The sequence below is a fragment of the Anomaloglossus baeobatrachus genome, unplaced genomic scaffold, assembly GCF_048569485.1.
Source record: "Anomaloglossus baeobatrachus isolate aAnoBae1 unplaced genomic scaffold, aAnoBae1.hap1 Scaffold_3732, whole genome shotgun sequence".
Classification (NCBI taxonomy): Eukaryota; Metazoa; Chordata; class Amphibia; order Anura; family Aromobatidae; genus Anomaloglossus; species Anomaloglossus baeobatrachus.
The window spans coordinates 1-26998 of NW_027443079.1; the positions used below are offsets into that span (position 1 = coordinate 1).

The 26998-nt window shown below is 46.5% G+C and overlaps 17 non-coding genes and 1 pseudogene across 17 annotated transcripts; all 18 read left to right on the top strand.

Annotated features, from left to right (window-relative positions):
- The first annotated feature begins 84 nt into the window (after positions 1-84).
- LOC142274562 (U2 spliceosomal RNA) lies at positions 85-275 on the top strand. The gene has a single exon (XR_012738850.1). It is a non-coding gene; the product is annotated as a U2 spliceosomal RNA (small nuclear RNA).
- A 1387-nt stretch (positions 276-1662) lies between these two features.
- On the top strand, positions 1663-1853 carry LOC142274574 (U2 spliceosomal RNA). The gene has a single exon (XR_012738862.1). It is a non-coding gene; the product is annotated as a U2 spliceosomal RNA (small nuclear RNA).
- Positions 1854-3240: 1387 nt separating this feature from the next.
- Positions 3241-3431, top strand: LOC142274586 (U2 spliceosomal RNA). Its single transcript, XR_012738873.1, has one exon. It is a non-coding gene; the product is annotated as a U2 spliceosomal RNA (small nuclear RNA).
- Positions 3432-4818: 1387 nt separating this feature from the next.
- Positions 4819-5009, top strand: LOC142274598 (U2 spliceosomal RNA). Its single transcript, XR_012738884.1, has one exon. It is a non-coding gene; the product is annotated as a U2 spliceosomal RNA (small nuclear RNA).
- A 1387-nt stretch (positions 5010-6396) lies between these two features.
- Positions 6397-6587, top strand: LOC142274604 (U2 spliceosomal RNA). The gene has a single exon (XR_012738888.1). It is a non-coding gene; the product is annotated as a U2 spliceosomal RNA (small nuclear RNA).
- A 1387-nt stretch (positions 6588-7974) lies between these two features.
- Positions 7975-8165, top strand: LOC142274563 (U2 spliceosomal RNA). Its single transcript, XR_012738851.1, has one exon. It is a non-coding gene; the product is annotated as a U2 spliceosomal RNA (small nuclear RNA).
- Positions 8166-9552: 1387 nt separating this feature from the next.
- Positions 9553-9743, top strand: LOC142274564 (U2 spliceosomal RNA). Its single transcript, XR_012738852.1, has one exon. It is a non-coding gene; the product is annotated as a U2 spliceosomal RNA (small nuclear RNA).
- A 1387-nt stretch (positions 9744-11130) lies between these two features.
- Positions 11131-11321, top strand: LOC142274565 (U2 spliceosomal RNA). The gene has a single exon (XR_012738853.1). It is a non-coding gene; the product is annotated as a U2 spliceosomal RNA (small nuclear RNA).
- A 1387-nt stretch (positions 11322-12708) lies between these two features.
- LOC142274567 (U2 spliceosomal RNA) lies at positions 12709-12899 on the top strand. The gene has a single exon (XR_012738854.1). It is a non-coding gene; the product is annotated as a U2 spliceosomal RNA (small nuclear RNA).
- A 1387-nt stretch (positions 12900-14286) lies between these two features.
- On the top strand, positions 14287-14477 carry LOC142274568 (U2 spliceosomal RNA). Its single transcript, XR_012738855.1, has one exon. It is a non-coding gene; the product is annotated as a U2 spliceosomal RNA (small nuclear RNA).
- A 1387-nt stretch (positions 14478-15864) lies between these two features.
- On the top strand, positions 15865-16055 carry LOC142274569 (U2 spliceosomal RNA). The gene has a single exon (XR_012738856.1). It is a non-coding gene; the product is annotated as a U2 spliceosomal RNA (small nuclear RNA).
- A 1387-nt stretch (positions 16056-17442) lies between these two features.
- Positions 17443-17633, top strand: LOC142274570 (U2 spliceosomal RNA). Its single transcript, XR_012738857.1, has one exon. It is a non-coding gene; the product is annotated as a U2 spliceosomal RNA (small nuclear RNA).
- Positions 17634-19020: 1387 nt separating this feature from the next.
- LOC142274571 (U2 spliceosomal RNA) lies at positions 19021-19211 on the top strand. Its single transcript, XR_012738858.1, has one exon. It is a non-coding gene; the product is annotated as a U2 spliceosomal RNA (small nuclear RNA).
- Positions 19212-20598: 1387 nt separating this feature from the next.
- LOC142274572 (U2 spliceosomal RNA) lies at positions 20599-20789 on the top strand. Its single transcript, XR_012738860.1, has one exon. It is a non-coding gene; the product is annotated as a U2 spliceosomal RNA (small nuclear RNA).
- Positions 20790-22176: 1387 nt separating this feature from the next.
- On the top strand, positions 22177-22318 carry LOC142274603 (U2 spliceosomal RNA; annotated as a pseudogene).
- A 743-nt stretch (positions 22319-23061) lies between these two features.
- LOC142274602 (U2 spliceosomal RNA) lies at positions 23062-23254 on the top strand. Its single transcript, XR_012738887.1, has one exon. It is a non-coding gene; the product is annotated as a U2 spliceosomal RNA (small nuclear RNA).
- A 1387-nt stretch (positions 23255-24641) lies between these two features.
- On the top strand, positions 24642-24832 carry LOC142274573 (U2 spliceosomal RNA). The gene has a single exon (XR_012738861.1). It is a non-coding gene; the product is annotated as a U2 spliceosomal RNA (small nuclear RNA).
- A 1387-nt stretch (positions 24833-26219) lies between these two features.
- On the top strand, positions 26220-26410 carry LOC142274575 (U2 spliceosomal RNA). Its single transcript, XR_012738863.1, has one exon. It is a non-coding gene; the product is annotated as a U2 spliceosomal RNA (small nuclear RNA).
- The last annotated feature ends 588 nt before the right edge of the window (positions 26411-26998 follow it).

Below are 26998 nucleotides of genomic sequence, written 5' to 3' on the forward strand. Positions count from 1 at the left end.
GGTTTGTCTCCCTCTCGCTCTCTCTCCCTAAGATGTGTCCGGCATAGGCCAGGGTGCCACTCGAGGCCCAAACCAATTCTGGTTATCGCTTCTCGGCCTTTTGGCTAAGATCAAGTGTAGTATCTGTTCTTATCAGTTTAATATCTGATACGTCCCCTATCTGGGGACCATATATTAAATGGATTTTTAGAACAGGGAGATGGAAAAAGAGCTTGCTCTGTCCACTCCACGCATTGACCTGGTATTGCAGTACCTCCAGGAACGGTGCACCCCTTCTTAACCCAGTTTCCAAAAGCAGAACTCAATTCACCTGATTCATATTAGCCCGATTTAATGAATTGGAAGAAAGCATACGTCTTCATATGCACCTCAATTTGGCCCATTCTCTTTTCACACTTCCTCCTTTTGTTTTTTATCTTTCACACTTTTGACTTTCTTTATTCATCCAAATAGCAAACTCATCACCACTCAACCTGACCAACTCGGCTATGTCCCCGTGCTGCAGTTCTCTGTCTTATCTAGATCATTTGCAATTGAATGGAATAGATCCCTTTTGGACAAAGTGGATTCACCTGCTGCTGCAGTGACCACAGGTGTGATAACATCTAGAATTGGCATCTGGTGCGATCTCTCCGCTTCCACTCCAAAGAAAGTTACCTGTTTATTCCTATCATGCATTGGTTTTTGGGGTTTTCTTTGAGTAATGATGATCTCTTTAGTAGTCTGTTGGCGCCCTCTCCTGGAGGAATAGTTTGCTTGCTCTTGGACATTCTAAAAGAGAGGTCATGATAGACATTGAGCTTCTGAGCTCAATTGGGGACAGTCATGGGTGATGAATGTTTGCAACCTACTGCGAAGCCTCATACCGCAATATAAGGAACGTCAAATACTAAGAAAGGGCGGCCTATGAAAGAATTACTACTTTCAATAAGTACACTTAAACGGCTAATTGGGAATAGAAAAACTGTAAAAAGCCCTCTGAGAAAGCCCCCCTCTAACCTTTGATAGTAAGCTTTTCTGTAGTCTGCCTGTTGATGTATTTTCCGTTTGAACTGTGCACAACATGAAGAGACGGAACACTGGCGGCTTGTCACAATGCCCCCCGATGACATCACAATAGCGCTGCTGCCTAGAAAACAAGCTGCGCAGAAGAAGTTGTTCTTTGGGTGGGAGGGTGGGCTAGTGGAAGGAGGGGGCAATCTCTTTTTTTCCCGGGTGGTAGGGGGATGACAGGAGAAGGGAAGCGGGTGGTGAGAAAGGTACAGAGGGCAGGGTTTGGGGGCTGGGAAGGAAAGGGAAAAGATTAGGGTTTGGGGATGATGAAAGGGCTTTCTACGGGTAAGGATGGCAAAGGGTGGCAGTGACGGAAAGTCAGGCAACCTGTCCTGTCCGTCTTTTTGTATCGTGAATTGGAAAGACTGCAAGGGGGAGGGGAGTTGCTTGCGCCCTAAAGGAGGAGTTATTCAGATTCATTGCAGTGGGCGGCGGCTGCAAAACGCACCATTCTTCTTGTTTTGGCTCTGCAAAGCAGCCTTTTCAAGGGTTGGCTTGGGTGACAAAATGTCTTGTGTAGGCGTGGGTTTGTCTCCCTCTCGCTCTCTCTCCCTAAGATGTGTCCGGCATAGGCCAGGGTGCCACTCGAGGCCCAAACCAATTCTGGTTATCGCTTCTCGGCCTTTTGGCTAAGATCAAGTGTAGTATCTGTTCTTATCAGTTTAATATCTGATACGTCCCCTATCTGGGGACCATATATTAAATGGATTTTTAGAACAGGGAGATGGAAAAAGAGCTTGCTCTGTCCACTCCACGCATTGACCTGGTATTGCAGTACCTCCAGGAACGGTGCACCCCTTCTTAACCCAGTTTCCAAAAGCAGAACTCAATTCACCTGATTCATATTAGCCCGATTTAATGAATTGGAAGAAAGCATACGTCTTCATATGCACCTCAATTTGGCCCATTCACTTTTCACACTTCCTCCTTTTGTTTTTTATCTTTCACACTTTTGACTTTCTTTATTCATCCAAATAGCAAACTCATCACCACTCAACCTGACCAACTCGGCTATGTCCCCGTGCTGCAGTTCTCTGTCTTATCTAGATCATTTGCAATTGAATGGAATAGATCCCTTTTGGACAAAGTGGATTCACCTGCTGCTGCAGTGACCACAGGTGTGATAACATCTAGAATTGGCATCTGGTGCGATCTCTCCGCTTCCACTCCAAAGAAAGTTACCTGTTTATTCCTATCATGCATTGGTTTTTGGGGTTTTCTTTGAGTAATGATGATCTCTTTAGTAGTCTGTTGGCGCCCTCTCCTGGAGGAATAGTTTGCTTGCTCTTGGACATTCTAAAAGAGAGGTCATGATAGACATTGAGCTTCTGAGCTCAATTGGGGACAGTCATGGGTGATGAATGTTTGCAACCTACTGCGAAGCCTCATACCGCAATATAAGGAACGTCAAATACTAAGAAAGGGCGGCCTATGAAAGAATTACTACTTTCAATAAGTACACTTAAACGGCTAATTGGGAATAGAAAAACTGTAAAAAGCCCTCTGAGAAAGCCCCCCTCTAACCTTTGATAGTAAGCTTTTCTGTAGTCTGCCTGTTGATGTATTTTCCGTTTGAACTGTGCACAACATGAAGAGACGGAACACTGGCGGCTTGTCACAATGCCCCCCGATGACATCACAATAGCGCTGCTGCCTAGAAAACAAGCTGCGCAGAAGAAGTTGTTCTTTGGGTGGGAGGGTGGGCTAGTGGAAGGAGGGGGCAATCTCTTTTTTTCCCGGGTGGTAGGGGGATGACAGGAGAAGGGAAGCGGGTGGTGAGAAAGGTACAGAGGGCAGGGTTTGGGGGCTGGGAAGGAAAGGGAAAAGATTAGGGTTTGGGGATGATGAAAGGGCTTTCTACGGGTAAGGATGGCAAAGGGTGGCAGTGACGGAAAGTCAGGCAACCTGTCCTGTCCGTCTTTTTGTATCGTGAATTGGAAAGACTGCAAGGGGGAGGGGAGTTGCTTGCGCCCTAAAGGAGGAGTTATTCAGATTCATTGCAGTGGGCGGCGGCTGCAAAACGCACCATTCTTCTTGTTTTGGCTCTGCAAAGCAGCCTTTTCAAGGGTTGGCTTGGGTGACAAAATGTCTTGTGTAGGCGTGGGTTTGTCTCCCTCTCGCTCTCTCTCCCTAAGATGTGTCCGGCATAGGCCAGGGTGCCACTCGAGGCCCAAACCAATTCTGGTTATCGCTTCTCGGCCTTTTGGCTAAGATCAAGTGTAGTATCTGTTCTTATCAGTTTAATATCTGATACGTCCCCTATCTGGGGACCATATATTAAATGGATTTTTAGAACAGGGAGATGGAAAAAGAGCTTGCTCTGTCCACTCCACGCATTGACCTGGTATTGCAGTACCTCCAGGAACGGTGCACCCCTTCTTAACCCAGTTTCCAAAAGCAGAACTCAATTCACCTGATTCATATTAGCCCGATTTAATGAATTGGAAGAAAGCATACGTCTTCATATGCACCTCAATTTGGCCCATTCACTTTTCACACTTCCTCCTTTTGTTTTTTATCTTTCACACTTTTGACTTTCTTTATTCATCCAAATAGCAAACTCATCACCACTCAACCTGACCAACTCGGCTATGTCCCCGTGCTGCAGTTCTCTGTCTTATCTAGATCATTTGCAATTGAATGGAATAGATCCCTTTTGGACAAAGTGGATTCACCTGCTGCTGCAGTGACCACAGGTGTGATAACATCTAGAATTGGCATCTGGTGCGATCTCTCCGCTTCCACTCCAAAGAAAGTTACCTGTTTATTCCTATCATGCATTGGTTTTTGGGGTTTTCTTTGAGTAATGATGATCTCTTTAGTAGTCTGTTGGCGCCCTCTCCTGGAGGAATAGTTTGCTTGCTCTTGGACATTCTAAAAGAGAGGTCATGATAGACATTGAGCTTCTGAGCTCAATTGGGGACAGTCATGGGTGATGAATGTTTGCAACCTACTGCGAAGCCTCATACCGCAATATAAGGAACGTCAAATACTAAGAAAGGGCGGCCTATGAAAGAATTACTACTTTCAATAAGTACACTTAAACGGCTAATTGGGAATAGAAAAACTGTAAAAAGCCCTCTGAGAAAGCCCCCCTCTAACCTTTGATAGTAAGCTTTTCTGTAGTCTGCCTGTTGATGTATTTTCCGTTTGAACTGTGCACAACATGAAGAGACGGAACACTGGCGGCTTGTCACAATGCCCCCCGATGACATCACAATAGCGCTGCTGCCTAGAAAACAAGCTGCGCAGAAGAAGTTGTTCTTTGGGTGGGAGGGTGGGCTAGTGGAAGGAGGGGGCAATCTCTTTTTTTCCCGGGTGGTAGGGGGATGACAGGAGAAGGGAAGCGGGTGGTGAGAAAGGTACAGAGGGCAGGGTTTGGGGGCTGGGAAGGAAAGGGAAAAGATTAGGGTTTGGGGATGATGAAAGGGCTTTCTACGGGTAAGGATGGCAAAGGGTGGCAGTGACGGAAAGTCAGGCAACCTGTCCTGTCCGTCTTTTTGTATCGTGAATTGGAAAGACTGCAAGGGGGAGGGGAGTTGCTTGCGCCCTAAAGGAGGAGTTATTCAGATTCATTGCAGTGGGCGGCGGCTGCAAAACGCACCATTCTTCTTGTTTTGGCTCTGCAAAGCAGCCTTTTCAAGGGTTGGCTTGGGTGACAAAATGTCTTGTGTAGGCGTGGGTTTGTCTCCCTCTCGCTCTCTCTCCCTAAGATGTGTCCGGCATAGGCCAGGGTGCCACTCGAGGCCCAAACCAATTCTGGTTATCGCTTCTCGGCCTTTTGGCTAAGATCAAGTGTAGTATCTGTTCTTATCAGTTTAATATCTGATACGTCCCCTATCTGGGGACCATATATTAAATGGATTTTTAGAACAGGGAGATGGAAAAAGAGCTTGCTCTGTCCACTCCACGCATTGACCTGGTATTGCAGTACCTCCAGGAACGGTGCACCCCTTCTTAACCCAGTTTCCAAAAGCAGAACTCAATTCACCTGATTCATATTAGCCCGATTTAATGAATTGGAAGAAAGCATACGTCTTCATATGCACCTCAATTTGGCCCATTCACTTTTCACACTTCCTCCTTTTGTTTTTTATCTTTCACACTTTTGACTTTCTTTATTCATCCAAATAGCAAACTCATCACCACTCAACCTGACCAACTCGGCTATGTCCCCGTGCTGCAGTTCTCTGTCTTATCTAGATCATTTGCAATTGAATGGAATAGATCCCTTTTGGACAAAGTGGATTCACCTGCTGCTGCAGTGACCACAGGTGTGATAACATCTAGAATTGGCATCTGGTGCGATCTCTCCGCTTCCACTCCAAAGAAAGTTACCTGTTTATTCCTATCATGCATTGGTTTTTGGGGTTTTCTTTGAGTAATGATGATCTCTTTAGTAGTCTGTTGGCGCCCTCTCCTGGAGGAATAGTTTGCTTGCTCTTGGACATTCTAAAAGAGAGGTCATGATAGACATTGAGCTTCTGAGCTCAATTGGGGACAGTCATGGGTGATGAATGTTTGCAACCTACTGCGAAGCCTCATACCGCAATATAAGGAACGTCAAATACTAAGAAAGGGCGGCCTATGAAAGAATTACTACTTTCAATAAGTACACTTAAACGGCTAATTGGGAATAGAAAAACTGTAAAAAGCCCTCTGAGAAAGCCCCCCTCTAACCTTTGATAGTAAGCTTTTCTGTAGTCTGCCTGTTGATGTATTTTCCGTTTGAACTGTGCACAACATGAAGAGACGGAACACTGGCGGCTTGTCACAATGCCCCCCGATGACATCACAATAGCGCTGCTGCCTAGAAAACAAGCTGCGCAGAAGAAGTTGTTCTTTGGGTGGGAGGGTGGGCTAGTGGAAGGAGGGGGCAATCTCTTTTTTTCCCGGGTGGTAGGGGGATGACAGGAGAAGGGAAGCGGGTGGTGAGAAAGGTACAGAGGGCAGGGTTTGGGGGCTGGGAAGGAAAGGGAAAAGATTAGGGTTTGGGGATGATGAAAGGGCTTTCTACGGGTAAGGATGGCAAAGGGTGGCAGTGACGGAAAGTCAGGCAACCTGTCCTGTCCGTCTTTTTGTATCGTGAATTGGAAAGACTGCAAGGGGGAGGGGAGTTGCTTGCGCCCTAAAGGAGGAGTTATTCAGATTCATTGCAGTGGGCGGCGGCTGCAAAACGCACCATTCTTCTTGTTTTGGCTCTGCAAAGCAGCCTTTTCAAGGGTTGGCTTGGGTGACAAAATGTCTTGTGTAGGCGTGGGTTTGTCTCCCTCTCGCTCTCTCTCCCTAAGATGTGTCCGGCATAGGCCAGGGTGCCACTCGAGGCCCAAACCAATTCTGGTTATCGCTTCTCGGCCTTTTGGCTAAGATCAAGTGTAGTATCTGTTCTTATCAGTTTAATATCTGATACGTCCCCTATCTGGGGACCATATATTAAATGGATTTTTAGAACAGGGAGATGGAAAAAGAGCTTGCTCTGTCCACTCCACGCATTGACCTGGTATTGCAGTACCTCCAGGAACGGTGCACCCCTTCTTAACCCAGTTTCCAAAAGCAGAACTCAATTCACCTGATTCATATTAGCCCGATTTAATGAATTGGAAGAAAGCATACGTCTTCATATGCACCTCAATTTGGCCCATTCACTTTTCACACTTCCTCCTTTTGTTTTTTATCTTTCACACTTTTGACTTTCTTTATTCATCCAAATAGCAAACTCATCACCACTCAACCTGACCAACTCGGCTATGTCCCCGTGCTGCAGTTCTCTGTCTTATCTAGATCATTTGCAATTGAATGGAATAGATCCCTTTTGGACAAAGTGGATTCACCTGCTGCTGCAGTGACCACAGGTGTGATAACATCTAGAATTGGCATCTGGTGCGATCTCTCCGCTTCCACTCCAAAGAAAGTTACCTGTTTATTCCTATCATGCATTGGTTTTTGGGGTTTTCTTTGAGTAATGATGATCTCTTTAGTAGTCTGTTGGCGCCCTCTCCTGGAGGAATAGTTTGCTTGCTCTTGGACATTCTAAAAGAGAGGTCATGATAGACATTGAGCTTCTGAGCTCAATTGGGGACAGTCATGGGTGATGAATGTTTGCAACCTACTGCGAAGCCTCATACCGCAATATAAGGAACGTCAAATACTAAGAAAGGGCGGCCTATGAAAGAATTACTACTTTCAATAAGTACACTTAAACGGCTAATTGGGAATAGAAAAACTGTAAAAAGCCCTCTGAGAAAGCCCCCCTCTAACCTTTGATAGTAAGCTTTTCTGTAGTCTGCCTGTTGATGTATTTTCCGTTTGAACTGTGCACAACATGAAGAGACGGAACACTGGCGGCTTGTCACAATGCCCCCCGATGACATCACAATAGCGCTGCTGCCTAGAAAACAAGCTGCGCAGAAGAAGTTGTTCTTTGGGTGGGAGGGTGGGCTAGTGGAAGGAGGGGGCAATCTCTTTTTTTCCCGGGTGGTAGGGGGATGACAGGAGAAGGGAAGCGGGTGGTGAGAAAGGTACAGAGGGCAGGGTTTGGGGGCTGGGAAGGAAAGGGAAAAGATTAGGGTTTGGGGATGATGAAAGGGCTTTCTACGGGTAAGGATGGCAAAGGGTGGCAGTGACGGAAAGTCAGGCAACCTGTCCTGTCCGTCTTTTTGTATCGTGAATTGGAAAGACTGCAAGGGGGAGGGGAGTTGCTTGCGCCCTAAAGGAGGAGTTATTCAGATTCATTGCAGTGGGCGGCGGCTGCAAAACGCACCATTCTTCTTGTTTTGGCTCTGCAAAGCAGCCTTTTCAAGGGTTGGCTTGGGTGACAAAATGTCTTGTGTAGGCGTGGGTTTGTCTCCCTCTCGCTCTCTCTCCCTAAGATGTGTCCGGCATAGGCCAGGGTGCCACTCGAGGCCCAAACCAATTCTGGTTATCGCTTCTCGGCCTTTTGGCTAAGATCAAGTGTAGTATCTGTTCTTATCAGTTTAATATCTGATACGTCCCCTATCTGGGGACCATATATTAAATGGATTTTTAGAACAGGGAGATGGAAAAAGAGCTTGCTCTGTCCACTCCACGCATTGACCTGGTATTGCAGTACCTCCAGGAACGGTGCACCCCTTCTTAACCCAGTTTCCAAAAGCAGAACTCAATTCACCTGATTCATATTAGCCCGATTTAATGAATTGGAAGAAAGCATACGTCTTCATATGCACCTCAATTTGGCCCATTCACTTTTCACACTTCCTCCTTTTGTTTTTTATCTTTCACACTTTTGACTTTCTTTATTCATCCAAATAGCAAACTCATCACCACTCAACCTGACCAACTCGGCTATGTCCCCGTGCTGCAGTTCTCTGTCTTATCTAGATCATTTGCAATTGAATGGAATAGATCCCTTTTGGACAAAGTGGATTCACCTGCTGCTGCAGTGACCACAGGTGTGATAACATCTAGAATTGGCATCTGGTGCGATCTCTCCGCTTCCACTCCAAAGAAAGTTACCTGTTTATTCCTATCATGCATTGGTTTTTGGGGTTTTCTTTGAGTAATGATGATCTCTTTAGTAGTCTGTTGGCGCCCTCTCCTGGAGGAATAGTTTGCTTGCTCTTGGACATTCTAAAAGAGAGGTCATGATAGACATTGAGCTTCTGAGCTCAATTGGGGACAGTCATGGGTGATGAATGTTTGCAACCTACTGCGAAGCCTCATACCGCAATATAAGGAACGTCAAATACTAAGAAAGGGCGGCCTATGAAAGAATTACTACTTTCAATAAGTACACTTAAACGGCTAATTGGGAATAGAAAAACTGTAAAAAGCCCTCTGAGAAAGCCCCCCTCTAACCTTTGATAGTAAGCTTTTCTGTAGTCTGCCTGTTGATGTATTTTCCGTTTGAACTGTGCACAACATGAAGAGACGGAACACTGGCGGCTTGTCACAATGCCCCCCGATGACATCACAATAGCGCTGCTGCCTAGAAAACAAGCTGCGCAGAAGAAGTTGTTCTTTGGGTGGGAGGGTGGGCTAGTGGAAGGAGGGGGCAATCTCTTTTTTTCCCGGGTGGTAGGGGGATGACAGGAGAAGGGAAGCGGGTGGTGAGAAAGGTACAGAGGGCAGGGTTTGGGGGCTGGGAAGGAAAGGGAAAAGATTAGGGTTTGGGGATGATGAAAGGGCTTTCTACGGGTAAGGATGGCAAAGGGTGGCAGTGACGGAAAGTCAGGCAACCTGTCCTGTCCGTCTTTTTGTATCGTGAATTGGAAAGACTGCAAGGGGGAGGGGAGTTGCTTGCGCCCTAAAGGAGGAGTTATTCAGATTCATTGCAGTGGGCGGCGGCTGCAAAACGCACCATTCTTCTTGTTTTGGCTCTGCAAAGCAGCCTTTTCAAGGGTTGGCTTGGGTGACAAAATGTCTTGTGTAGGCGTGGGTTTGTCTCCCTCTCGCTCTCTCTCCCTAAGATGTGTCCGGCATAGGCCAGGGTGCCACTCGAGGCCCAAACCAATTCTGGTTATCGCTTCTCGGCCTTTTGGCTAAGATCAAGTGTAGTATCTGTTCTTATCAGTTTAATATCTGATACGTCCCCTATCTGGGGACCATATATTAAATGGATTTTTAGAACAGGGAGATGGAAAAAGAGCTTGCTCTGTCCACTCCACGCATTGACCTGGTATTGCAGTACCTCCAGGAACGGTGCACCCCTTCTTAACCCAGTTTCCAAAAGCAGAACTCAATTCACCTGATTCATATTAGCCCGATTTAATGAATTGGAAGAAAGCATACGTCTTCATATGCACCTCAATTTGGCCCATTCACTTTTCACACTTCCTCCTTTTGTTTTTTATCTTTCACACTTTTGACTTTCTTTATTCATCCAAATAGCAAACTCATCACCACTCAACCTGACCAACTCGGCTATGTCCCCGTGCTGCAGTTCTCTGTCTTATCTAGATCATTTGCAATTGAATGGAATAGATCCCTTTTGGACAAAGTGGATTCACCTGCTGCTGCAGTGACCACAGGTGTGATAACATCTAGAATTGGCATCTGGTGCGATCTCTCCGCTTCCACTCCAAAGAAAGTTACCTGTTTATTCCTATCATGCATTGGTTTTTGGGGTTTTCTTTGAGTAATGATGATCTCTTTAGTAGTCTGTTGGCGCCCTCTCCTGGAGGAATAGTTTGCTTGCTCTTGGACATTCTAAAAGAGAGGTCATGATAGACATTGAGCTTCTGAGCTCAATTGGGGACAGTCATGGGTGATGAATGTTTGCAACCTACTGCGAAGCCTCATACCGCAATATAAGGAACGTCAAATACTAAGAAAGGGCGGCCTATGAAAGAATTACTACTTTCAATAAGTACACTTAAACGGCTAATTGGGAATAGAAAAACTGTAAAAAGCCCTCTGAGAAAGCCCCCCTCTAACCTTTGATAGTAAGCTTTTCTGTAGTCTGCCTGTTGATGTATTTTCCGTTTGAACTGTGCACAACATGAAGAGACGGAACACTGGCGGCTTGTCACAATGCCCCCCGATGACATCACAATAGCGCTGCTGCCTAGAAAACAAGCTGCGCAGAAGAAGTTGTTCTTTGGGTGGGAGGGTGGGCTAGTGGAAGGAGGGGGCAATCTCTTTTTTTCCCGGGTGGTAGGGGGATGACAGGAGAAGGGAAGCGGGTGGTGAGAAAGGTACAGAGGGCAGGGTTTGGGGGCTGGGAAGGAAAGGGAAAAGATTAGGGTTTGGGGATGATGAAAGGGCTTTCTACGGGTAAGGATGGCAAAGGGTGGCAGTGACGGAAAGTCAGGCAACCTGTCCTGTCCGTCTTTTTGTATCGTGAATTGGAAAGACTGCAAGGGGGAGGGGAGTTGCTTGCGCCCTAAAGGAGGAGTTATTCAGATTCATTGCAGTGGGCGGCGGCTGCAAAACGCACCATTCTTCTTGTTTTGGCTCTGCAAAGCAGCCTTTTCAAGGGTTGGCTTGGGTGACAAAATGTCTTGTGTAGGCGTGGGTTTGTCTCCCTCTCGCTCTCTCTCCCTAAGATGTGTCCGGCATAGGCCAGGGTGCCACTCGAGGCCCAAACCAATTCTGGTTATCGCTTCTCGGCCTTTTGGCTAAGATCAAGTGTAGTATCTGTTCTTATCAGTTTAATATCTGATACGTCCCCTATCTGGGGACCATATATTAAATGGATTTTTAGAACAGGGAGATGGAAAAAGAGCTTGCTCTGTCCACTCCACGCATTGACCTGGTATTGCAGTACCTCCAGGAACGGTGCACCCCTTCTTAACCCAGTTTCCAAAAGCAGAACTCAATTCACCTGATTCATATTAGCCCGATTTAATGAATTGGAAGAAAGCATACGTCTTCATATGCACCTCAATTTGGCCCATTCACTTTTCACACTTCCTCCTTTTGTTTTTTATCTTTCACACTTTTGACTTTCTTTATTCATCCAAATAGCAAACTCATCACCACTCAACCTGACCAACTCGGCTATGTCCCCGTGCTGCAGTTCTCTGTCTTATCTAGATCATTTGCAATTGAATGGAATAGATCCCTTTTGGACAAAGTGGATTCACCTGCTGCTGCAGTGACCACAGGTGTGATAACATCTAGAATTGGCATCTGGTGCGATCTCTCCGCTTCCACTCCAAAGAAAGTTACCTGTTTATTCCTATCATGCATTGGTTTTTGGGGTTTTCTTTGAGTAATGATGATCTCTTTAGTAGTCTGTTGGCGCCCTCTCCTGGAGGAATAGTTTGCTTGCTCTTGGACATTCTAAAAGAGAGGTCATGATAGACATTGAGCTTCTGAGCTCAATTGGGGACAGTCATGGGTGATGAATGTTTGCAACCTACTGCGAAGCCTCATACCGCAATATAAGGAACGTCAAATACTAAGAAAGGGCGGCCTATGAAAGAATTACTACTTTCAATAAGTACACTTAAACGGCTAATTGGGAATAGAAAAACTGTAAAAAGCCCTCTGAGAAAGCCCCCCTCTAACCTTTGATAGTAAGCTTTTCTGTAGTCTGCCTGTTGATGTATTTTCCGTTTGAACTGTGAACAACATGAAGAGACGGAACACTGGCGGCTTGTCACAATGCCCCCCGATGACATCACAATAGCGCTGCTGCCTAGAAAACAAGCTGCGCAGAAGAAGTTGTTATTTGGGTGGGAGGGTGGGCTAGTGGAAGGAGGGGGCAATCTCTTTTTTTCCCGGGTGGTAGGGGGATGACAGGAGAAGGGAAGCGGGTGGTGAGAAAGGTACAGAGGGCAGGGTTTGGGGGCTGGGAAGGAAAGGGAAAAGATTAGGGTTTGGGGATGATGAAAGGGCTTTCTACGGGTAAGGATGGCAAAGGGTGGCAGTGACGGAAAGTCAGGCAACCTGTCCTGTCCGTCTTTTTGTATCGTGAATTGGAAAGACTGCAAGGGGGAGGGGAGTTGCTTGCGCCCTAAAGGAGGAGTTATTCAGATTCATTGCAGTGGGCGGCGGCTGCAAAACGCACCATTCTTCTTGTTTTGGCTCTGCAAAGCAGCCTTTTCAAGGGTTGGCTTGGGTGACAAAATGTCTTGTGTAGGCGTGGGTTTGTCTCCCTCTCGCTCTCTCTCCCTAAGATGTGTCCGGCATAGGCCAGGGTGCCACTCGAGGCCCAAACCAATTCTGGTTATCGCTTCTCGGCCTTTTGGCTAAGATCAAGTGTAGTATCTGTTCTTATCAGTTTAATATCTGATACGTCCCCTATCTGGGGACCATATATTAAATGGATTTTTAGAACAGGGAGATGGAAAAAGAGCTTGCTCTGTCCACTCCACGCATTGACCTGGTATTGCAGTACCTCCAGGAACGGTGCACCCCTTCTTAACCCAGTTTCCAAAAGCAGAACTCAATTCACCTGATTCATATTAGCCCGATTTAATGAATTGGAAGAAAGCATACGTCTTCATATGCACCTCAATTTGGCCCATTCACTTTTCACACTTCCTCCTTTTGTTTTTTATCTTTCACACTTTTGACTTTCTTTATTCATCCAAATAGCAAACTCATCACCACTCAACCTGACCAACTCGGCTATGTCCCCGTGCTGCAGTTCTCTGTCTTATCTAGATCATTTGCAATTGAATGGAATAGATCCCTTTTGGACAAAGTGGATTCACCTGCTGCTGCAGTGACCACAGGTGTGATAACATCTAGAATTGGCATCTGGTGCGATCTCTCCGCTTCCACTCCAAAGAAAGTTACCTGTTTATTCCTATCATGCATTGGTTTTTGGGGTTTTCTTTGAGTAATGATGATCTCTTTAGTAGTCTGTTGGCGCCCTCTCCTGGAGGAATAGTTTGCTTGCTCTTGGACATTCTAAAAGAGAGGTCATGATAGACATTGAGCTTCTGAGCTCAATTGGGGACAGTCATGGGTGATGAATGTTTGCAACCTACTGCGAAGCCTCATACCGCAATATAAGGAACGTCAAATACTAAGAAAGGGCGGCCTATGAAAGAATTACTACTTTCAATAAGTACACTTAAACGGCTAATTGGGAATAGAAAAACTGTAAAAAGCCCTCTGAGAAAGCCCCCCTCTAACCTTTGATAGTAAGCTTTTCTGTAGTCTGCCTGTTGATGTATTTTCCGTTTGAACTGTGCACAACATGAAGAGACGGAACACTGGCGGCTTGTCACAATGCCCCCCGATGACATCACAATAGCGCTGCTGCCTAGAAAACAAGCTGCGCAGAAGAAGTTGTTCTTTGGGTGGGAGGGTGGGCTAGTGGAAGGAGGGGGCAATCTCTTTTTTTCCCGGGTGGTAGGGGGATGACAGGAGAAGGGAAGCGGGTGGTGAGAAAGGTACAGAGGGCAGGGTTTGGGGGCTGGGAAGGAAAGGGAAAAGATTAGGGTTTGGGGATGATGAAAGGGCTTTCTACGGGTAAGGATGGCAAAGGGTGGCAGTGACGGAAAGTCAGGCAACCTGTCCTGTCCGTCTTTTTGTATCGTGAATTGGAAAGACTGCAAGGGGGAGGGGAGTTGCTTGCGCCCTAAAGGAGGAGTTATTCAGATTCATTGCAGTGGGCGGCGGCTGCAAAACGCACCATTCTTCTTGTTTTGGCTCTGCAAAGCAGCCTTTTCAAGGGTTGGCTTGGGTGACAAAATGTCTTGTGTAGGCGTGGGTTTGTCTCCCTCTCGCTCTCTCTCCCTAAGATGTGTCCGGCATAGGCCAGGGTGCCACTCGAGGCCCAAACCAATTCTGGTTATCGCTTCTCGGCCTTTTGGCTAAGATCAAGTGTAGTATCTGTTCTTATCAGTTTAATATCTGATACGTCCCCTATCTGGGGACCATATATTAAATGGATTTTTAGAACAGGGAGATGGAAAAAGAGCTTGCTCTGTCCACTCCACGCATTGACCTGGTATTGCAGTACCTCCAGGAACGGTGCACCCCTTCTTAACCCAGTTTCCAAAAGCAGAACTCAATTCACCTGATTCATATTAGCCCGATTTAATGAATTGGAAGAAAGCATACGTCTTCATATGCACCTCAATTTGGCCCATTCACTTTTCACACTTCCTCCTTTTGTTTTTTATCTTTCACACTTTTGACTTTCTTTATTCATCCAAATAGCAAACTCATCACCACTCAACCTGACCAACTCGGCTATGTCCCCGTGCTGCAGTTCTCTGTCTTATCTAGATCATTTGCAATTGAATGGAATAGATCCCTTTTGGACAAAGTGGATTCACCTGCTGCTGCAGTGACCACAGGTGTGATAACATCTAGAATTGGCATCTGGTGCGATCTCTCCGCTTCCACTCCAAAGAAAGTTACCTGTTTATTCCTATCATGCATTGGTTTTTGGGGTTTTCTTTGAGTAATGATGATCTCTTTAGTAGTCTGTTGGCGCCCTCTCCTGGAGGAATAGTTTGCTTGCTCTTGGACATTCTAAAAGAGAGGTCATGATAGACATTGAGCTTCTGAGCTCAATTGGGGACAGTCATGGGTGATGAATGTTTGCAACCTACTGCGAAGCCTCATACCGCAATATAAGGAACGTCAAATACTAAGAAAGGGCGGCCTATGAAAGAATTACTACTTTCAATAAGTACACTTAAACGGCTAATTGGGAATAGAAAAACTGTAAAAAGCCCTCTGAGAAAGCCCCCCTCTAACCTTTGATAGTAAGCTTTTCTGTAGTCTGCCTGTTGATGTATTTTCCGTTTGAACTGTGCACAACATGAAGAGACGGAACACTGGCGGCTTGTCACAATGCCCCCCGATGACATCACAATAGCGCTGCTGCCTAGAAAACAAGCTGCGCAGAAGAAGTTGTTCTTTGGGTGGGAGGGTGGGCTAGTGGAAGGAGGGGGCAATCTCTTTTTTTCCCGGGTGGTAGGGGGATGACAGGAGAAGGGAAGCGGGTGGTGAGAAAGGTACAGAGGGCAGGGTTTGGGGGCTGGGAAGGAAAGGGAAAAGATTAGGGTTTGGGGATGATGAAAGGGCTTTCTACGGGTAAGGATGGCAAAGGGTGGCAGTGACGGAAAGTCAGGCAACCTGTCCTGTCCGTCTTTTTGTATCGTGAATTGGAAAGACTGCAAGGGGGAGGGGAGTTGCTTGCGCCCTAAAGGAGGAGTTATTCAGATTCATTGCAGTGGGCGGCGGCTGCAAAACGCACCATTCTTCTTGTTTTGGCTCTGCAAAGCAGCCTTTTCAAGGGTTGGCTTGGGTGACAAAATGTCTTGTGTAGGCGTGGGTTTGTCTCCCTCTCGCTCTCTCTCCCTAAGATGTGTCCGGCATAGGCCAGGGTGCCACTCGAGGCCCAAACCAATTCTGGTTATCGCTTCTCGGCCTTTTGGCTAAGATCAAGTGTAGTATCTGTTCTTATCAGTTTAATATCTGATACGTCCCCTATCTGGGGACCATATATTAAATGGATTTTTAGAACAGGGAGATGGAAAAAGAGCTTGCTCTGTCCACTCCACGCATTGACCTGGTATTGCAGTACCTCCAGGAACGGTGCACCCCTTCTTAACCCAGTTTCCAAAAGCAGAACTCAATTCACCTGATTCATATTAGCCCGATTTAATGAATTGGAAGAAAGCATACGTCTTCATATGCACCTCAATTTGGCCCATTCACTTTTCACACTTCCTCCTTTTGTTTTTTATCTTTCACACTTTTGACTTTCTTTATTCATCCAAATAGCAAACTCATCACCACTCAACCTGACCAACTCGGCTATGTCCCCGTGCTGCAGTTCTCTGTCTTATCTAGATCATTTGCAATTGAATGGAATAGATCCCTTTTGGACAAAGTGGATTCACCTGCTGCTGCAGTGACCACAGGTGTGATAACATCTAGAATTGGCATCTGGTGCGATCTCTCCGCTTCCACTCCAAAGAAAGTTACCTGTTTATTCCTATCATGCATTGGTTTTTGGGGTTTTCTTTGAGTAATGATGATCTCTTTAGTAGTCTGTTGGCGCCCTCTCCTGGAGGAATAGTTTGCTTGCTCTTGGACATTCTAAAAGAGAGGTCATGATAGACATTGAGCTTCTGAGCTCAATTGGGGACAGTCATGGGTGATGAATGTTTGCAACCTACTGCGAAGCCTCATACCGCAATATAAGGAACGTCAAATACTAAGAAAGGGCGGCCTATGAAAGAATTACTACTTTCAATAAGTACACTTAAACGGCTAATTGGGAATAGAAAAACTGTAAAAAGCCCTCTGAGAAAGCCCCCCTCTAACCTTTGATAGTAAGCTTTTCTGTAGTCTGCCTGTTGATGTATTTTCCGTTTGAACTGTGCACAACATGAAGAGACGGAACACTGGCGGCTTGTCACAATGCCCCCCGATGACATCACAATAGCGCTGCTGCCTAGAAAACAAGCTGCGCAGAAGAAGTTGTTCTTTGGGTGGGAGGGTGGGCTAGTGGAAGGAGGGGGCAATCTCTTTTTTTCCCGGGTGGTAGGGGGATGACAGGAGAAGGGAAGCGGGTGGTGAGAAAGGTACAGAGGGCAGGGTTTGGGGGCTGGGAAGGAAAGGGAAAAGATTAGGGTTTGGGGATGATGAAAGGGCTTTCTACGGGTAAGGATGGCAAAGGGTGGCAGTGACGGAAAGTCAGGCAACCTGTCCTGTCCGTCTTTTTGTATCGTGAATTGGAAAGACTGCAAGGGGGAGGGGAGTTGCTTGCGCCCTAAAGGAGGAGTTATTCAGATTCATTGCAGTGGGCGGCGGCTGCAAAACGCACCATTCTTCTTGTTTTGGCTCTGCAAAGCAGCCTTTTCAAGGGTTGGCTTGGGTGACAAAATGTCTTGTGTAGGCGTGGGTTTGTCTCCCTCTCGCTCTCTCTCCCTAAGATGTGTCCGGCATAGGCCAGGGTGCCACTCGAGGCCCAAACCAATTCTGGTTATCGCTTCTCGGCCTTTTGGCTAAGATCAAGTGTAGTATCTGTTCTTATCAGTTTAATATCTGATACGTCCCCTATCTGGGGACCATATATTAAATGGATTTTTAGAACAGGGAGATGGAAAAAGAGCTTGCTCTGTCCACTCCACGCATTGACCTGGTATTGCAGTACCTCCAGGAACGGTGCACCCCTTCTTAACCCAGTTTCCAAAAGCAGAACTCAATTCACCTGATTCATATTAGCCCGATTTAATGAATTGGAAGAAAGCATACGTCTTCATATGCACCTCAATTTGGCCCATTCACTTTTCACACTTCCTCCTTTTGTTTTTTATCTTTCACACTTTTGACTTTCTTTATTCATCCAAATAGCAAACTCATCACCACTCAACCTGACCAACTCGGCTATGTCCCCGTGCTGCAGTTCTCTGTCTTATCTAGATCATTTGCAATTGAATGGAATAGATCCCTTTTGGACAAAGTGGATTCACCTGCTGCTGCAGTGACCACAGGTGTGATAACATCTAGAATTGGCATCTGGTGCGATCTCTCCGCTTCCACTCCAAAGAAAGTTACCTGTTTATTCCTATCATGCATTGGTTTTTGGGGTTTTCTTTGAGTAATGATGATCTCTTTAGTAGTCTGTTGGCGCCCTCTCCTGGAGGAATAGTTTGCTTGCTCTTGGACATTCTAAAAGAGAGGTCATGATAGACATTGAGCTTCTGAGCTCAATTGGGGACAGTCATGGGTGATGAATGTTTGCAACCTACTGCGAAGCCTCATACCGCAATATAAGGAACGTCAAATACTAAGAAAGGGCGGCCTATGAAAGAATTACTACTTTCAATAAGTACACTTAAACGGCTAATTGGGAATAGAAAAACTGTAAAAAGCCCTCTGAGAAAGCCCCCCTCTAACCTTTGATAGTAAGCTTTTCTGTAGTCTGCCTGTTGATGTATTTTCCGTTTGAACTGTGCACAACATGAAGAGACGGAACACTGGCGGCTTGTCACAATGCCCCCCGATGACATCACAATAGCGCTGCTGCCTAGAAAACAAGCTGCGCAGAAGAAGTTGTTCTTTGGGTGGGAGGGTGGGCTAGTGGAAGGAGGGGGCAATCTCTTTTTTTCCCGGGTGGTAGGGGGATGACAGGAGAAGGGAAGCGGGTGGTGAGAAAGGTACAGAGGGCAGGGTTTGGGGGCTGGGAAGGAAAGGGAAAAGATTAGGGTTTGGGGATGATGAAAGGGCTTTCTACGGGTAAGGATGGCAAAGGGTGGCAGTGACGGAAAGTCAGGCAACCTGTCCTGTCCGTCTTTTTGTATCGTGAATTGGAAAGACTGCAAGGGGGAGGGGAGTTGCTTGCGCCCTAAAGGAGGAGTTATTCAGATTCATTGCAGTGGGCGGCGGCTGCAAAACGCACCATTCTTCTTGTTTTGGCTCTGCAAAGCAGCCTTTTCAAGGGTTGGCTTGGGTGACAAAATGTCTTGTGTAGGCGTGGGTTTGTCTCCCTCTCGCTCTCTCTCCCTAAGATGTGTCCGGCATAGGCCAGGGTGCCACTCGAGGCCCAAACCAATTCTGGTTATCGCTTCTCGGCCTTTTGGCTAAGATCAAGTGTAGTATCTGTTCTTATCAGTTTAATATCTGATACGTCCCCTATCTGGGGACCATATATTAAATGGATTTTTAGAACAGGGAGATGGAAAAAGAGCTTGCTCTGTCCACTCCACGCATTGACCTGGTATTGCAGTACCTCCAGGAACGGTGCACCCCTTCTTAACCCAGTTTCCAAAAGCAGAACTCAATTCACCTGATTCATATTAGCCCGATTTAATGAATTGGAAGAAAGCATACGTCTTCATATGCACCTCAATTTGGCCCATTCACTTTTCACACTTCCTCCTTTTGTTTTTTATCTTTCACACTTTTGACTTTCTTTATTCATCCAAATAGCAAACTCATCACCACTCAACCTGACCAACTCGGCTATGTCCCCGTGCTGCAGTTCTCTGTCTTATCTAGATCATTTGCAATTGAATGGAATAGATCCCTTTTGGACAAAGTGGATTCACCTGCTGCTGCAGTGACCACAGGTGTGATAACATCTAGAATTGGCATCTGGTGCGATCTCTCCGCTTCCACTCCAAAGAAAGTTACCTGTTTATTCCTATCATGCATTGGTTTTTGGGGTTTTCTTTGAGTAATGATGATCTCTTTAGTAGTCTGTTGGCGCCCTCTCCTGGAGGAATAGTTTGCTTGCTCTTGGACATTCTAAAAGAGAGGTCATGATAGACATTGAGCTTCTGAGCTCAATTGGGGACAGTCATGGGTGATGAATGTTTGCAACCTACTGCGAAGCCTCATACCGCAATATAAGGAACGTCAAATACTAAGAAAGGGCGGCCTATGAAAGAATTACTACTTTCAATAAGTACACTTAAACGGCTAATTGGGAATAGAAAAACTGTAAAAAGCCCTCTGAGAAAGCCCCCCTCTAACCTTTGATAGTAAGCTTTTCTGTAGTCTGCCTGTTGATGTATTTTCCGTTTGAACTGTGCACAACATGAAGAGACGGAACACTGGCGGCTTGTCACAATGCCCCCCGATGACATCACAATAGCGCTGCTGCCTAGAAAACAAGCTGCGCAGAAGAAGTTGTTCTTTGGGTGGGAGGGTGGGCTAGTGGAAGGAGGGGGCAATCTCTTTTTTTCCCGGGTGGTAGGGGGATGACAGGAGAAGGGAAGCGGGTGGTGAGAAAGGTACAGAGGGCAGGGTTTGGGGGCTGGGAAGGAAAGGGAAAAGATTAGGGTTTGGGGATGATGAAAGGGCTTTCTACGGGTAAGGATGGCAAAGGGTGGCAGTGACGGAAAGTCAGGCAACCTGTCCTGTCCGTCTTTTTGTATCGTGAATTGGAAAGACTGCAAGGGGGAGGGGAGTTGCTTGCGCCCTAAAGGAGGAGTTATTCAGATTCATTGCAGTGGGCGGCGGCTGCAAAACGCACCATTCTTCTTGTTTTGGCTCTGCAAAGCAGCCTTTTCAAGGGTTGGCTTGGGTGACAAAATGTCTTGTGTAGGCGTGGGTTTGTCTCCCTCTCGCTCTCTCTCCCTAAGATGTGTCCGGCATAGGCCAGGGTGCCACTCGAGGCCCAAACCAATTCTGGTTATCGCTTCTCGGCCTTTTGGCTAAGATCAAGTGTAGTATCTGTTCTTATCAGTTTAATATCTGATACGTCCCCTATCTGGGGACCATATATTAAATGGATTTTTAGAACAGGGAGATGGAAAAAGAGCTTGCTCTGTCCACTCCACGCATTGACCTGGTATTGCAGTACCTCCAGGAACGGTGCACCCCTTCTTAACCCAGTTTCCAAAAGCAGAACTCAATTCACCTGATTCATATTAGCCCGATTTAATGAATTGGAAGAAAGCATACGTCTTCATATGCACCTCAATTTGGCCCATTCACTTTTCACACTTCCTCCTTTTGTTTTTTATCTTTCACACTTTTGACTTTCTTTATTCATCCAAATAGCAAACTCATCACCACTCAACCTGACCAACTCGGCTATGTCCCCGTGCTGCAGTTCTCTGTCTTATCTAGATCATTTGCAATTGAATGGAATAGATCCCTTTTGGACAAAGTGGATTCACCTGCTGCTGCAGTGACCACAGGTGTGATAACATCTAGAATTGGCATCTGGTGCGATCTCTCCGCTTCCACTCCAAAGAAAGTTACCTGTTTATTCCTATCATGCATTGGTTTTTGGGGTTTTCTTTGAGTAATGATGATCTCTTTAGTAGTCTGTTGGCGCCCTCTCCTGGAGGAATAGTTTGCTTGCTCTTGGACATTCTAAAAGAGAGGTCATGATAGACATTGAGCTTCTGAGCTCAATTGGGGACAGTCATGGGTGATGAATGTTTGCAACCTACTGCGAAGCCTCATACCGCAATATAAGGAACGTCAAATACTAAGAAAGGGCGGCCTATGAAAGAATTACTACTTTCAATAAGTACACTTAAACGGCTAATTGGGAATAGAAAAACTGTAAAAAGCCCTCTGAGAAAGCCCCCCTCTAACCTTTGATAGTAAGCTTTTCTGTAGTCTGCCTGTTGATGTATTTTCCGTTTGAACTGTGCACAACATGAAGAGACGGAACACTGGCGGCTTGTCACAATGCCCCCCGATGACATCACAATAGCGCTGCTGCCTAGAAAACAAGCTGCGCAGAAGAAGTTGTTCTTTGGGTGGGAGGGTGGGCTAGTGGAAGGAGGGGGCAATCTCTTTTTTTCCCGGGTGGTAGGGGGATGACAGGAGAAGGGAAGCGGGTGGTGAGAAAGGTACAGAGGGCAGGGTTTGGGGGCTGGGAAGGAAAGGGAAAAGATTAGGGTTTGGGGATGATGAAAGGGCTTTCTACGGGTAAGGATGGCAAAGGGTGGCAGTGACGGAAAGTCAGGCAACCTGTCCTGTCCGTCTTTTTGTATCGTGAATTGGAAAGACTGCAAGGGGGAGGGGAGTTGCTTGCGCCCTAAAGGAGGAGTTATTCAGATTCATTGCAGTGGGCGGCGGCTGCAAAACGCACCATTCTTCTTGTTTTGGCTCTGCAAAGCAGCCTTTTCAAGGGTTGGCTTGGGTGACAAAATGTCTTGTGTAGGCGTGGGTTTGTCTCCCTCTCGCTCTCTCTCCCTAAGATGTGTCCGGCATAGGCCAGGGTGCCACTCGAGGCCCAAACCAATTCTGGTTATCGCTTCTCGGCCTTTTGGCTAAGATCAAGTGTAGTATCGTTCGAAAAGGTGGTTTAAGGCTCCGGCCACCTTAGTACAATGATGCAATGCACACTGGAAGGTTGCGCTTGTTAGTACTTTGGGAGGATAGTATATCCATCTAGAGGAAACCATGGCCCTACCAGGATCGAGGCTATTAGACTGAGTAAGTGTGGGGGCTATGGTGCAATGTGCCCCAGGATTGACGACCCTGGAGTGAGTCTGAGCTTGCTGGCTTGGGACCCCGGCGAGCCTTAGGCTCTGTAGCACACCGTACCTTGCCCTTTCATACTTTCTGAGCATATTGCTCTATCCCGGCCTTCTGGCTAGGAAGGGAAATTTTTATAATCATGGTCGGAGGTCCGTTCAGCTTTGGGCTGAGAAACCAACACCCGGTTGGAGGTCCGGGTCAGCTTTGGCTGAGAAACCAACACCCGGTTGGAGGTCCGGGTCAGCTTCGGCTGAGAAACCAACACCCGGTTGGAGGTCCGGGTCAGCTTCGGCTGAGAAACCAACACCCGGTTGGAGGTCCGGGTCAGCTTCGGCTGAGAAACCAACACCCGGTTGGAGGTCCGGTTAGCCTTGGGCTGAGAAACCAACACCGGTTGACGGTCCGGGCAGTTTCGGCTGCGAAACCAACAACTAGTAGCTCTCTACTCCACTTGGGTAAGATGCCTGGGTGGACGCTGGGAGCAACGACAAGGCTCAACCAGGCTTCGGCTTGGGGGAGCACCGAAGATCCCTGACCCTTGCTGTGGCCTTCTGGCTCGGAGGGACGGGGTTGATTTTTGGGGACCCTCTCCTCACGGAGGGGTCCACACGAATCCTAGCCTTTGCACTGTTTTTGGTGTGACTTCGGTCATGCATTTTTTGCGGTGCTTTGGAAAGCTTCATTAAATCAAAAATCTGTTCTTATCAGTTTAATATCTGATACGTCCCCTATCTGGGGACCATATATTAAATGGATTTTTAGAACAGGGAGATGGAAAAAGAGCTTGCTCTGTCCACTCCACGCATTGACCTGGTATTGCAGTACCTCCAGGAACGGTGCACCCCTTCTTAACCCAGTTTCCAAAAGCAGAACTCAATTCACCTGATTCATATTAGCCCGATTTAATGAATTGGAAGAAAGCATACGTCTTCATATGCACCTCAATTTGGCCCATTCACTTTTCACACTTCCTCCTTTTGTTTTTTATCTTTCACACTTTTGACTTTCTTTATTCATCCAAATAGCAAACTCATCACCACTCAACCTGACCAACTCGGCTATGTCCCCGTGCTGCAGTTCTCTGTCTTATCTAGATCATTTGCAATTGAATGGAATAGATCCCTTTTGGACAAAGTGGATTCACCTGCTGCTGCAGTGACCACAGGTGTGATAACATCTAGAATTGGCATCTGGTGCGATCTCTCCGCTTCCACTCCAAAGAAAGTTACCTGTTTATTCCTATCATGCATTGGTTTTTGGGGTTTTCTTTGAGTAATGATGATCTCTTTAGTAGTCTGTTGGCGCCCTCTCCTGGAGGAATAGTTTGCTTGCTCTTGGACATTCTAAAAGAGAGGTCATGATAGACATTGAGCTTCTGAGCTCAATTGGGGACAGTCATGGGTGATGAATGTTTGCAACCTACTGCGAAGCCTCATACCGCAATATAAGGAACGTCAAATACTAAGAAAGGGCGGCCTATGAAAGAATTACTACTTTCAATAAGTACACTTAAACGGCTAATTGGGAATAGAAAAACTGTAAAAAGCCCTCTGAGAAAGCCCCCCTCTAACCTTTGATAGTAAGCTTTTCTGTAGTCTGCCTGTTGATGTATTTTCCGTTTGAACTGTGCACAACATGAAGAGACGGAACACTGGCGGCTTGTCACAATGCCCCCCGATGACATCACAATAGCGCTGCTGCCTAGAAAACAAGCTGCGCAGAAGAAGTTGTTCTTTGGGTGGGAGGGTGGGCTAGTGGAAGGAGGGGGCAATCTCTTTTTTTCCCGGGTGGTAGGGGGATGACAGGAGAAGGGAAGCGGGTGGTGAGAAAGGTACAGAGGGCAGGGTTTGGGGGCTGGGAAGGAAAGGGAAAAGATTAGGGTTTGGGGATGATGAAAGGGCTTTCTACGGGTAAGGATGGCAAAGGGTGGCAGTGACGGAAAGTCAGGCAACCTGTCCTGTCCGTCTTTTTGTATCGTGAATTGGAAAGACTGCAAGGGGGAGGGGAGTTGCTTGCGCCCTAAAGGAGGAGTTATTCAGATTCATTGCAGTGGGCGGCGGCTGCAAAACGCACCATTCTTCTTGTTTTGGCTCTGCAAAGCAGCCTTTTCAAGGGTTGGCTTGGGTGACAAAATGTCTTGTGTAGGCGTGGGTTTGTCTCCCTCTCGCTCTCTCTCCCTAAGATGTGTCCGGCATAGGCCAGGGTGCCACTCGAGGCCCAAACCAATTCTGGTTATCGCTTCTCGGCCTTTTGGCTAAGATCAAGTGTAGTATCTGTTCTTATCAGTTTAATATCTGATACGTCCCCTATCTGGGGACCATATATTAAATGGATTTTTAGAACAGGGAGATGGAAAAAGAGCTTGCTCTGTCCACTCCACGCATTGACCTGGTATTGCAGTACCTCCAGGAACGGTGCACCCCTTCTTAACCCAGTTTCCAAAAGCAGAACTCAATTCACCTGATTCATATTAGCCCGATTTAATGAATTGGAAGAAAGCATACGTCTTCATATGCACCTCAATTTGGCCCATTCACTTTTCACACTTCCTCCTTTTGTTTTTTATCTTTCACACTTTTGACTTTCTTTATTCATCCAAATAGCAAACTCATCACCACTCAACCTGACCAACTCGGCTATGTCCCCGTGCTGCAGTTCTCTGTCTTATCTAGATCATTTGCAATTGAATGGAATAGATCCCTTTTGGACAAAGTGGATTCACCTGCTGCTGCAGTGACCACAGGTGTGATAACATCTAGAATTGGCATCTGGTGCGATCTCTCCGCTTCCACTCCAAAGAAAGTTACCTGTTTATTCCTATCATGCATTGGTTTTTGGGGTTTTCTTTGAGTAATGATGATCTCTTTAGTAGTCTGTTGGCGCCCTCTCCTGGAGGAATAGTTTGCTTGCTCTTGGACATTCTAAAAGAGAGGTCATGATAGACATTGAGCTTCTGAGCTCAATTGGGGACAGTCATGGGTGATGAATGTTTGCAACCTACTGCGAAGCCTCATACCGCAATATAAGGAACGTCAAATACTAAGAAAGGGCGGCCTATGAAAGAATTACTACTTTCAATAAGTACACTTAAACGGCTAATTGGGAATAGAAAAACTGTAAAAAGCCCTCTGAGAAAGCCCCCCTCTAACCTTTGATAGTAAGCTTTTCTGTAGTCTGCCTGTTGATGTATTTTCCGTTTGAACTGTGCACAACATGAAGAGACGGAACACTGGCGGCTTGTCACAATGCCCCCCGATGACATCACAATAGCGCTGCTGCCTAGAAAACAAGCTGCGCAGAAGAAGTTGTTCTTTGGGTGGGAGGGTGGGCTAGTGGAAGGAGGGGGCAATCTCTTTTTTTCCCGGGTGGTAGGGGGATGACAGGAGAAGGGAAGCGGGTGGTGAGAAAGGTACAGAGGGCAGGGTTTGGGGGCTGGGAAGGAAAGGGAAAAGATTAGGGTTTGGGGATGATGAAAGGGCTTTCTACGGGTAAGGATGGCAAAGGGTGGCAGTGACGGAAAGTCAGGCAACCTGTCCTGTCCGTCTTTTTGTATCGTGAATTGGAAAGACTGCAAGGGGGAGGGGAGTTGCTTGCGCCCTAAAGGAGGAGTTATTCAGATTCATTGCAGTGGGCGGCGGCTGCAAAACGCACCATTCTTCTTGTTTTGGCTCTGCAAAGCAGCCTTTTCAAGGGTTGGCTTGGGTGACAAAATGTCTTGTGTAGGCGTGGGTTTGTCTCCCTCTCGCTCTCTCTCCCTAAGATGTGTCCGGCATAGGCCAGGGTGCCACTCGAGGCCCAAACCAATTCTGGTTATCGCTTCTCGGCCTTTTGGCTAAGATCAAGTGTAGTATCTGTTCTTATCAGTTTAATATCTGATACGTCCCCTATCTGGGGACCATATATTAAATGGATTTTTAGAACAGGGAGATGGAAAAAGAGCTTGCTCTGTCCACTCCACGCATTGACCTGGTATTGCAGTACCTCCAGGAACGGTGCACCCCTTCTTAACCCAGTTTCCAAAAGCAGAACTCAATTCACCTGATTCATATTAGCCCGATTTAATGAATTGGAAGAAAGCATACGTCTTCATATGCACCTCAATTTGGCCCATTCACTTTTCACACTTCCTCCTTTTGTTTTTTATCTTTCACACTTTTGACTTTCTTTATTCATCCAAATAGCAAACTCATCACCACTCAACCTGACCAACTCGGCTATGTCCCCGTGCTGCAGTTCTCTGTCTTATCTAGATCATTTGCAATTGAATGGAATAGATCCCTTTTGGACAAAGTGGATTCACCTGCTGCTGCAGTGACCACAGGTGTGATAACATCTAGAATTGGCATCTGGTGCGATCTCTCCGCTTCCACTCCAAAGAAAGTTACCTGTTTATTCCTATCATGCATTGGTTTTTGGGGTTTTCTTTGAGTAATGATGATCTCTTTAGTAGTCTGTTGGCGCCCTCTCCTGGAGGAATAGTTTGCTTGCTCTTGGACATTCTAAAAGAGAGGTCATGATAGACATTGAGCTTCTGAGCTCAATTGGGGACAGTCATGGGTGATGAATGTTTGCAACCTACTGCGAAGCCTCA